This window comes from Drosophila virilis, unplaced genomic scaffold (assembly GCF_030788295.1).
Source record: "Drosophila virilis strain 15010-1051.87 unplaced genomic scaffold, Dvir_AGI_RSII-ME tig00001170, whole genome shotgun sequence".
NCBI lineage: Eukaryota > Metazoa > Arthropoda > Insecta > Diptera > Drosophilidae > Drosophila > Drosophila virilis.
The window spans coordinates 1540363-1553046 of NW_027212828.1; the positions used below are offsets into that span (position 1 = coordinate 1540363).

The 12684-nt window shown below is 41.3% G+C and overlaps 1 protein-coding gene across 10 annotated transcripts in view; it reads right to left on the bottom strand.

Annotated features, from left to right (window-relative positions):
- Positions 1 to 12684, bottom strand: part of nAChRalpha4 (nicotinic acetylcholine receptor alpha4) — a 366112-nt gene that overhangs the window by 292397 nt on the left and 61031 nt on the right. The window lies entirely within an intron of this gene.

The window sequence follows — 12684 nt, forward strand, 5'->3', positions numbered from 1 at the left end:
ATGAAGCAGGCAATAGGAAAATGAGGTTGGTAATGGACTTTCGTAAACTTAACGAAAGAACCGTGCCTGACAAATACCCTATGCCAAATATATCAATGATATTGGGGAATTTGGGGAGAGCCAAATTCTTTTCAACATTAGACCTCAAGTCTGGTTATCACCAGATCATACTCGCTGAACACGACCGTGAAAAAACCTCTTTCTCTGTGAACGGGGGGAAATTAATCAAAAGACTCCCCTTTGGATTAAAGAATGCAGCAAGCATCTTCCAAAGAACCATCGACGACATACTGCGAGAGCAGATTGGCAAATCTTGCTATGTTTATGTCGATGACGTAATCATCTTTTCAGAAGATGAGGAATCCCACATTAAACACGTGGATTGGGTCCTAAAAAGCTTACACGAAGCAAACATGAGGGTCTCCGTCGAAAAGTCACGTTTTTTTAAGAAAAGCGTGAACTTTCTTGGTTTCATAGTCACCAGCACTGGCGCCACGACGGATCCTGAAAAGGTTAGGGCAATACAGGAGTATCCAGAACCTAAAACACTGTTCGAGGTCAGATCATTTCTAGGCCTCGCAAGTTATTACAGATGTTTCATTAGGGACTTCGCCGCAATAGCAAGACCCATCTCGAATATCTTAAAGGGTGAAAATGGAACAGTCAGTAAGCATAGGTCCAGAAATATAAAGGTTCAATTCTGTGAAGTGCAGCAAAGGGCATTTCAGAAGTTGTGCGATATTTTGTCATCCGAGAATGTAATGCTCAGGTACCCCGATTTTAAGAAGCCATTCGATCTAACGACCGATGCTTCGGCTCACGGCATAGGTGCAGTTTAGTCTCAAGAGGGTCGTCCTATAACAATGATTTCAAGAACATTGAAGGACAGCGAGGTTAACTATGCAACAAATGAGAGAGAGTTATTGGCCATCGTATGGTCACTTGCCAAGTTAAGGCACTATTTGTATGGGGCGAAAGACATTTATATCTTCACTGACCATCAACCCTTGACCTTCGCAGTTTCGGAATCCAATCCAAATGCGAAGATTAAAAGGTGGAAAGCGCGCATTGACGAGTCTAATGCACGTATCTTCTATAAACCTGGCAAGGACAATCTGGTTGCGGATGCCTTGTCAAGACAGCAGCTCAACGCTGTAAATGAACAAGAAGTTGAGTCCTGCGCAGCAACGATCCACAGTGAGGTATCTCTCACCAACACCATTGAGACAACAGACAAACCCTTGAATTGTTTTCAAAACCAAATAGTGCTAGAAGAGGCGCGTTTCCCCTTAAAACGAAGTTTTATTCTTTTTGGAAATAAGAAACGCTACTTGATCAGCTATACTTGCATCGAATCGCTGCTAGACGAGCTCGAAGATGTAGTTTCACCCAAATGCGTAAATGCTCTCCACTGTAATTTACACACGCTTGCAATGATACAAGATGCATTGGTTCGAAGATACCCGGCCACAAAATTCTGGCACTGCAAAAATCGCGTAGTGGACGTATTTGCGGTTGGAGAAAGAAGGGAAATCCACACAGCCGAGCATAATAGGGCCCATAGGTCTGCACAGGAAAATATTAAGCAGGTACTCTCGGAGTACTACTTTCCAAAGATGGCAAAAATAGCCAATGAAATAGTACTAAATTGCAAAACATGTGCTAGGGCTAAATCTGATAGACACCCCAAAAAACAAGAGCTTGGGGAGACACCGATCCCCTCACATGTAGGAGAGATGTTACACATAGACATTTTCTCCACTGACAGGAAATACTTTCTCACTTGCATCGACAAGTTCTCTAAGTTTGCTATTGTCCAACCGGTCCCTTCAAGAACCATTGTGGATCTGAAGCCAGCTTTAATGCAACTAATGAATTTTTTTCCAAAAGCCAGATCCATTTACTGTAACAATGAACCGTCATTGAATTCAGAGACCATCGTGACTTTGCTCGCAAACAACTATGGGGTCAGCATTTCAAATGCACCACCATTGCATAGCATCTCGAATGGACAGGTTGAGCGCTTTCACAGCACTCTGTTAGAACTAGCCAGATGCCTAAAGATCGATAAAGGCATAAGTGACACCGTAGAAGTCATTTTACTGGCTACAACCGAATACAATAAGTCGATCCATTCGGTCATCGACCAGAGACCAGTCGATGTGGTTCAGGCGCACCCAAATGAGCCACAAGAAAAGATACGAGAAAAGATCAGAAACGCTCAGACGACGCACAGAGCTAGGGAGAACGCAAATCGGCAGAATAGGGTCTTCGACGTTGGTGACAAAGTTTTGGTCAAGTCCAACCGACGGCTTGGAAACAAACTCACACCTTTATGTGATGAGAAGGCCGTGGAAGCAGACCTGGGGACCGAGGTCCTCATGTCCTCATTAGAGGATTCCCTTGTTTTTTCACACCTTTTTTTTTAGCCACTTGGCATAGTTTTTATAAAACATTTTTGGTGGTGGGCAAACGTCTTTAAAAAAAGAAAAACAAAAAAGTTGCAAAATTTAATGCTTGCTATTACTCTTGCGAAGGCTAACATTGTTAGCCCAAACATTTTGGACCACTCAGATTTGAAATCAATTTGGCTAGAGGAACCCACCAACACTCCCATAGGGGATCTTATGTCCGTTGCGTCCGTAAAAGTTCTTCAATCCATTAACACTATACATTTTATAATTAAATTCCCAAAGATTAAAAAAGCTTGCAGAAAAATTACGATTTATCCTGTCGTCCACAAGAACTTCATATTGCGATTGTTTGACAACGTCATAGCCGAATGCGATGGAGAAACCCACACACTGCAGAGTTGCGCCGCTTCACCTGGAGCCACATTTTGTCGTCTGGCATTAGAGAGTTCATGTGCCAAAGAGCTCCATGCAGGTGGCACGGCACACTGCGAGATCCAGCCGAGCAACCTGGAAATAATCACATATGTAGATGACGGAATCATCATCCTCAACGACGGGTCCGCAAGGATTCAGGTGGACAACGGCACTGAGATCCAGGTACAAGGCACGCATCTCATCACGTTCGGATACCGAGTCGCAATTAACGGGACTCTGTTTTACAATCACAACAACGTACGCAATAGAGTCCCAGGTATTGCCAATTCTCCCTTGCTGAACATCACTGCCAGCCAAGATGTCCTCAGCCTCCCTTACCTTCATCGTTTTGAGTGAACGTAATTTCGAGGTGATACAGCAATTCAAGAAAGACGCCGGAACTGATCAAGCTTATCGTGTGGCATTCATCATTGGAGCCATATGCTGTGCTTTAATCAGCATCGGCCTCACTCTTTGGTGGATCATCGACGCAAAGAAGTCTGCGAAGCAGTTACGAGAAGTCGTCGCCGGGATTGGGTCGGCCGAGGACGGCCTTATAATTGAAGGGGGAGTAGTTACCACATAACACTTAATATAGGATATTTCATAAGTTATGATCAACCCTCGCTATCGCGTGCTTCATAAGTTAAGGAACAGCCCCCGCAATTGCGACACTGCATACTTTGTATCAGCGCGCAATAGCTGCAATGGTCAGCGGCGGTAACCGGACACTTTTGTTTGCTGCAAGAGTTTCCGTTATTGCCTAAGATTTTGCTGAGTCGGCTTGCCGACCAAGACATTGTGGCGTGATGCGAGTTTTGGCTTAGCTTAAGTAAAATTTTCTGTGCATTAAGTTTTTCAGTTTTGTATTTGACGTTTAAGAATAAACTTGCACTACTCCGGCACGCTGCCGTAAATATTATTTGTTATATATTACAAAAACATTGCTGAGCCACAAGGCCAGTAATTAGCAAAGAGAGTGAAGTCAAACTCTCCACCATAATCGCCCTAAATATCACTGGACTAGACATCGCTGGACGAGAGACGGATCAACCATCGCCTCATTGGACCAGCAGATCGACTTAATTTCTACATGATTCTATTAGCTAACAGGTATGTTGAACCAAAGAGATTTTCTCAAAAAGCAGAATTGTGATATAGATTTTTATTGATTTATAGACTCGTACTGTGCCAGCATTAGAAGAACCTATGTTCACACTTCAACTCTTAAAGTTCATATGGACGGGCAGGCGGATGGACAGGCAAGCGGACATGTCTACATCGATTCGGCTAAAAAATAGGTTATTATACTGTGTTTGTAGCATTACTTATTTGTGTGCCACATTGGTAAACTTGTTTAAATAACTGAGTAAATGACCGATTCTCGAACGCGAACAAAACGAAGTCGACTATGGACTAGTCGATAAAAATATGCCTGGTCCCATTCTTTTACTCTAGTTGTACAGTCAATATGTTCTATGGTTAGCGTTTGTATTCGTTGGTTGCCAGTTATTGAGATTGGTGTATTTGTGCAACTTGAGAATATTTTTGTTCAAATCTTGTCAAATTTGCATTGGACAGGCAGGCAACAAACAAAAAAAAAACTGAATTTGTGCGCAATGTTGCTTGTGCGGACACATACACATGCATAGCCAAAGCAGTTTCCCGTAGTGGGAGCGAACGAAAAACACATAAATCAAATGAATTTCTTACTCTCTTGCTATTTGAGCAAATGACCAAGTCTCGGATCCGAACAAAAACCAAGTCGACTTTGGACCAGAAATCTAAAAAATGAATGGCCACAAGCATTTGTTCTATCTGTCCCATCTATATGTTGTACGGCAGTGGTAATACCCAATCTAAATATTTAAGTTTCATTTAGCTAATTGTTGAAATTATAATATAAGCATGTAATATTCACGTATTTATATGAATGCGATGGGGCGCAACATTTTATGTTATTTGTATAGTATCTGCTTTTGGTACTAAAAATCCTTTATAAGTTTTGTTTTTATTGCCTATATTATTCGGCAATCAATTGAGTGTAGCATTCAAAAGTGTTGTTATCTTCATCAATGTCTGATCCGTTTTGTGTGATTTCCTGAATAATTGATTTGTATATTTTCTTTTTCTTCTGATGTGCCCTTCTATAATTATATTGTGGTCCGGATTTCTATTTCATATCGTTTAATGTCTATTTGTCGTATATTTGTAATTATATGCCCTGAAAACCCATTGAAGATGGTTAAAATGGATAGAATTTATTTATGCAACTGTATGTATCCGGCAGAAGGTATTTTCTCCTCTCGACCTCTTAACGTATATATTTTTTTTAATCAGCATCAGAAGCCGAGTCCATCTACCCAAGTCAGTATGTCCGTCCATTCGTCCGTATATCCGTCCGTAATTATAAACGTAATAATTTCAGAAGCCTTTTGATTTTTAAACTAATCCTTAGGTATTAAGCTAGCTTCTTCTGTAGCTTCTTGTATAGCATATACAGATTAAATAGTGTTCGGCTCAGCAGCAAAAAAATAAACTTGTATTATGTTAGAATAACATTTCAGTTACATATTGCCCTGCGAGGCAAGCAATTTCACTATTTTGTTCGCTTTGCGTTCATCGTAGTTTCTTTTATCGCGCGTTTTCACCTCTTGCACTTTGTCTTAAGCGGTTAGCGCATCAATGCTAGCGACGCCGCAATGCATTCTTGTCCCGTATATTCGCTATATCGGATCTCTTATCAATCGCTTCGCTAAAAATTGTACATTTTCGCATATTGTCAATACGTTTGCTATAAGCATATAAATAAATAAACCCGTTTGCATGAACTTATAAAAAAAGTCGAGTTTTTATAACATGCTTAACTTTTTCCTATTAAGTGCTAATAAAAAAGCTTGTTAGCCAAACATTTTGGTGACCCCGACGTGATTTCTTTTATTTAACATTATAGTGTTGCATAAAATTATTTAAATTAAAATTGAGCTAGTTGTTACTAGTTTCGGCAGCAATTAAAACCGCTCTCATATACATACATATGTACGAGTAAGTGTCATTCGGTAAATTGCAGTAAAGATGATTTTTTATTTTTACATGTGTTTTTATTCGACTAACTGTTGTGCGCGCTTAAGAGTACAGTGCTGACAATAAGTCAACGGTCAACGAATTTTCGTGTGCAGTTTTATTTCGGTTTTCTTTTACCTTTTTTCGTTTGCTTCGGTTGCCATGGAATGTTCTAGTGCTGAATCGCTGGCCCAGCCTGCAAACAGGGTGCCATTTTTAAAGCGCAAGGTGGCGTCCTCGTATGAGCGGTTGCGCTCGGAGCGGAGCGCTCAAAACAAATTTGAAGAATTAGACTTTGACGAAATCGGCAGTGAGTTGCGCGAAGCTTTTTATGAGCTTTCAGCAACTTTGGAGACTTCGGTGCGGTTTGAAATTGCTAAGCGCAGTAAGCATTGCCGTCCAGCTCCACATTTTTAAATGACCCTATTGCTACTGCGTCAATGACTAGATCCAGAGCGTTACCAACCTAACCGCCAATCAAATTGTCAACGTTTTCTGGAGGCTATACAGAGTGGTCAGATTTCTTTTCGATGTTGACAACTTAAATCGAAAATCATCCCGAACTCACAAACATTAAAAAAATGCAGCATTTGCGGCTCTGCTTGAAGGACTCTGCGCTGGATACAATTCGGTCATTGGAAATATCAGAGGCTAATTATTCCATAGCATTAAATTTATTACAAAAACGATTTGATAACCGTCGATTAGTATTTCAGGCACACATCGTTGAACTGCTGGGGCTCAAGAAGGTAGAGAAAGGCTCCGCTGGCATGCTGCGTGAAATGTCGGATAAGTTTAATACCCATATTCGTGCTCTCACCAGTTAGGGTTGCAAGGAGCAAATTGCTGGCTGCATCCTTGTTCAGGCGATGTGGGAAGAGAAGCTGGAGGCTTCTCTGCAAATTTAATTAATTTAATTTTCATTTTTTTTTAATTTCATCATGGGCACAAATTGCCACATTTTTGGAGCAACGCTGCAGAACCCTGGAGAGTGTGGATTATGCTATGGCAACCTATACGCCGAGCTCTCAGGTGGGCAAGAACAAACAGACTAACCCCAAAAGGACATCACTCGTTCCTACTTAATGGCTGCTGTTTGCGTATTTTGTAATGGTGAAGAGCACAATATATGACAATGCATAAGATTTGGCAATTTGTCTCCAGAGATGCGTCTCAAGGAAGTAAAACGATTATCATTATGCCTCAACTGCCTTTAAAGGGGACATCTTTTACGAACATGCAATTCCGGAACTTGTCGCACAAGTGGCTCCAAACACAACACACTTCTGCATTAAGACGTTTTGCAATCGATTCATCATTCTGTCACTCCTTCTGCAGCTTCTTCAGCCCCCGCCTCTACCTCTCTTGTTGCCCACAACCTCAGCAGCGATGTTGTGTTCCTGGCCACTATTGTACTAGTTAAAAATCAGTCTGGAACTCTAGTTCCGTGTCGTGCTGTATTGGATGGTGGGTCACAGCTACATTTAATTGAATCCCGATTCGCTCAACAGCTTCAGTTGAAGAAAAGTCCATCTTCACCCGCAGTCGCTGGCCTGGAAAACGCCCCTTTCGCTACTGATGGATGCACTGTGACCGTCAATCTACAATCTCAAACATCAGAGTACTCTACAATCATCACAGCCATCGTACCTTCCACTATAGCAGATCGCCAGCCAAGCATCGCCCTTAATACAACTAATTGGAATGTGCCTGGAAATTTTCGCCTCGCTGATCCTTGTTTTTACAAGCCGCAGCGATTTAACTTATTAATCGGAGCTGGTCTTTTTGCGAACTTATGTGAGTCGGCCAAATAAAACTGAAATCGGGATTGCCTCTTCTGCAGAAGATACGCTTAGGATGGATAGTTGGCGGTTCCCAGCAAGGCGGTACCTCTCTTTTCGCCAATCGTGTATCGTCTGATGCCCGCACTGATTCTGATGGCCGAACCGATGAATTAATTCAACGATTTTGGGAAGTAGAAAGTTTTTCAGACCCTGTTGCAAAAGCAACAAAGGAAGAGCTTGACTGCGAGAAGCATTTTGTTAAGAATTTCCAAAGGTTGCCAACAGGAGCATATTCCGTGAGACTCCCTCTCAAACTCACGCTGGATCAATTAGGTGAATCTTATCAACAGGCATTTCGCAGATTTATTTCGCTTGAGAGAAAGTTGCAACGTCATCCCAACCTTGAATATCAGTATTGCGCGTTCATTCAAGAGTATATGGAGCTCGGACATATGACTCCAGAGTCGTTACGTTTATGCAAATATTTTCTCCCTCATCATTGCCTGCTGAAGGAACAAAGCACGAGCACCAAACTTCGTGTCGTGTTTAATGGTTCAGCTATCACCAGCACTGGCTGTTCGCTGAATGAAGTGTTGATGGCTGGGCCCGTCATACAACCGAAGCTGCTTAACATTTGGATGCGACTTCGCACGTTCCCCGTCGCCCTTACTGGAGACATTGGCAAGATGTATCGCTGTGTCAGATTTGCGGTCCCAGATAACTACGTACAATGCATCTTGCTGCGAAATTCTACTGATTCTGAAATAAGTGTCTTCAAGTTGGACATAGTTACGTATGGCACAAGACCAGCTTCTTTTCTTGCCGTTCGAGCAATGCAGCAATTGGCCGTCGATGAGCAACATTTATTTCCAATTCGACGCGATTTCTATGTAGATGACCTTATATCTGGCGGTGGCTCGGTCCAAGAGGCGATCTAGGTATTAAATCAAACAAAGGTCATCCTATCTAAAGGTTGCTTTGAACTCAGAAAATGGTGCCCGAGTCACTCTGCAGTGCTTAAAGGCATTCCTGACTAGGATAAGGACTCGTTTTTAAAATTAACCGATGGAAGCGATATTACCAAAACCTTGGGCCTTGCGTGGGATCCTTCAACTGATAAATTAATGTTTTCACTCACGGCTGCCAATTAGACACTTAAACCTTGTAAGAGATCTGTTCTGTCCACCATAGCTCGTTTTTACGATCCACTAGGATTAATTGGACCAGACATCGTTAAGGCCAAAATCTTTATGCAGCTTCTTTGGAAGGAAAACTTTGATTGGAATGAGTGTCTTTCAACTTCTCTAAATACTGCCTGGCAGGAATTTTGCCAAACTTTCAGGAATGTCCAATTATCCACCTTTCCCTGGTTAGTTTGCAATACAATGTGCGATGTAGAGGTTCACGGTTTCTGAGACGCTAGCACTACCGCGGAGCTTACAGTACCAAAACTCGAGCTTTGTGGCGCACTTTTGTTAACCCAATCGATGCAGGAAGTAGCTGAAATGCAATTATTTACCGGAACATTCCATTGTTGGTCAGATTCATCAATATGTCTATCATGGATCCGAGATGAATCGTTGAAGTACAACGTATTCGTTGCAAATCGGATAGCCACTATCCAGGAACTCACAGCGGGCTTCCAGTGGCATTATGTTCCAACAGCCTGACGATAGAGTCAAAACTTTGGCCATGTGGTCCTGAATTTTTGACTGGTCCACAAAGGTGCTGGCCTGTGACTTGTATGCTTGAAAAACCAATACTGGAGTTACGCAAACGAGTGTTGCTCATCACAGATCCTGCAGATGATGCCATATTAAGGTGCAAATATGTGATTTCCTTTTCTGCTATTCAACGAGAATTTGCCTATGTGTACAAGTTTATCCATCGAATTCGGCGCACCGGACTTTTGATCTCTGACATACGTTTTGGATTCTTTATACTTTTACGCAACGTTCAAAAGGGCTCTCTTTGTGATGATATAAAGAACGTGCAATCAAAGGGTGTGGTCGCTCGTTTCAGTATACTCTCATCATTATTGTCCTTTCAGGATGAATTTGGTATTCTTTGAGTTGGTGGGCGCCTCGAAAAGTCAACCCTTTCTTATGAGGCCCGTCATCCTATTATACTGCCTAGACAACATCCGGTTAGAATCGCCATTGTCACTCACTTTCATGAGCAGAATCTCCATGCTGGACCATGAGCCTTGTTCGGAGCAACTCGTCTGCAATATTGGCCGATTGGTGGCCGCAAAACAGTTTCCTGCATTGTAAACAAATGATTTTTCCGGAACAAGCCCCGCGTGGTGGAGCACGTAATGGCTAATCTTCCAAAGAAGCGATTTGTAGAAACTCGAGCGTTTGATATAACTGGTGTAAACTTTTGCGGACCATTCTTCTACAAGCCTGACACTCGAAACAAAGCTCCTATAAGATGCTACATCAGCGTATTTATTTGCTTCGCCCCGAAAGCCATTCATTTGAAGTTGGTCAAGGATCTATCTACGTGTGCATTTCTCAATGCTCTAAAGCGCTTTATATGCACTCGTGGCAAGCCACGTCAGATTTGGTCTGACAATGCCACCAACTTTGTCGGCGCCAAAAACGAGCTGTTGGAGCTAAAAAATCTCTTCCTCAGTAGCTGTCATCAAGAGGCTGTGCTTCACTTTTGTTTGGCGGACACAATTGACTGGCGTTTCATCCCACCGCGCTCCCCTCACTTTGGTGGCCTTTGGAAGGCGGCGGTAAAAACTGCAAAACATCACTTCTATCGGGTTCTGGGATTCGAGGAGCTTCGTACCCTTGTGTGCCACATAACGGCAGTCAATGATTATAGACCACCAGATGTGACACGGCTCAATTTCAATCGTCTAGATAGCTGGCAGCGAGTGTAATACATGCACCAAGTCTTTTGGTCTCGCTGGCGAGGGGAATATTTAAATCTTCTGCAACAGCGTTCAAAATGGCGGACTCCCAAGCTAGGTGTGGCTCTCAATGACATCGTTCTTGTCAAAGACGAGAACTTAGCTTCTATGAAATTGCCACTAGCTAAGTGGTTGAATTGGTCAACGGAACTGATGACATCACACGCGTTGCAGTTCTCAAGACAGCTAATGGAATCATAAAGCGAGTAACTAATAAGCTGTGGCTGCTTTAATAAAAAAGCTTGTTAGCCCAACAAATAGCTTTAATTTAATAATTCAATTTGTTTTTTAATTTTCTTTTTTTTCATTGTTTATTTTTATATTCTGATTCATTTTGTTTATTTTAATATTCTTATATTCCTGAATGTTTAATTGACTCTTCAATTCTTAATCATAGTGGAAAAAAGCTATCACTAGTGGAGAAGGCTAATACCATTAAGCAAACAACATATACACTCGACCACACAAAGTTTAAAGTTTAAAATATCGGTGGCATCTGGTCCAAAATCGAGAGCAACGCAGTAGCAAGAGTCGGTGGCATTTCTACCCTTTTGCATATAAAAATACGGTCTAAAATATTTGGTAGAATAACTACCATCGATCGCTGAAAACAACCAATTCATTTCTTTGTTTTTGGGCTTGGATAACGCTGGATGTATACAACTTTCTTTGGTTCTGGTTTTATGCTGCTGGGTGTTGCAATATTTTATTTAATATATCATAAACGTCTTCTATCGTGTTCATAAAGTGAAGTTGAAAAAATAATAATATTACAAGATAAACATATGTCCCTATTATATCAATCAAGCCCCAAGGGTGCCTACTATCATTTTATTATGCCCAGAGTGAGTAAAACTGCTTAGCGTGGCAGCCGGACTTCGGACTCGAAAGCCGAACGTTCAATATGAAGCCGCATCTCTCTCAGCGCACAGCGTCGCTGCAACTGATGCCTTTTCATAGTATATGTATGTTAGTCTTTAATTACAAAAGCATATGTGCATATGCATGCGCATAGTGTACCTCGCTCTCATTCATTTATTTCCTCATTTGTGTGCATCTCCATCCCCTGATATTGAGAAATAAAGAGAAAGAGATTTTTTACCTTTATAAAATTCATGAGCGGTGGTCCGCAAACGCAAAATCAAAGGCAAAAAAAGCTCATTTACCATAGGAAGCAACATCACTTGCAAAACAACAACAGTCCGTAGGAAACCCCACTTTCTTCTTCTTCCCCTGTCTTGAACGTCAAAAGGTTTGTGAGCGATGATGAAGACATAGGAAACTAACTAATTTATGACTTTATATTTTATGATGTGAGATGAGACACACATATAACAACTATTTGGCGCCTCGTAGCATTGATATTTATAGGAATGGTACAAGAAACCAATTATTAATAATTGAACCAATACTTGCTCACTTATTATGAAATTTTATTATTTAAAGACATTGGATAAAAATGTATACAAATCAACAGGTAACCCTTGCGCTTACATATTAAGCGACACTCGTACGCGCTGACGCACATTCAATTCAGTTCATCGTCGATACGCAGATACTCTTGGTATTTCGCAAGAGTTTTTTTACGAGTTTGCTAAGTCGGCGTGCCGACCCTGACTTTGTAGTGCATTGTTTTTCATATGATTGTCTTTAGCTTTAACTGCACAAAACATTGTATTGTAAGTTCGGTTCTGAATAAGTCTCTGTATTGAGTACAAGCAAAATATGTTGCACTCTGGCACTTGGCCGTATATCATTTTAAACATTTTAATCTTTTATTGCTGAGCCACAAGGCCAGCGATAGGATTGCTTTAGCATTCCCAACTTAATCGTCCGTAATCTTCATTACCTGAAGAACATACTACCTGCGACGCCAACCGACCAAAAGATTGGCCCGTTTGGAACAACTACAACTACCCAAGAGTCAACACTTCAGGTAGACAGCCTATTTGGCACCCAACTACGTTAAGATATGCGTTAAGTAAGATTAAAACCCTAATAGAACCTTCATGTTAACAAGTAACTTAATGAATAGCAAGTATATAAATACAAAGTAAAAAAATAAATAAATAAATTAATAATTAAT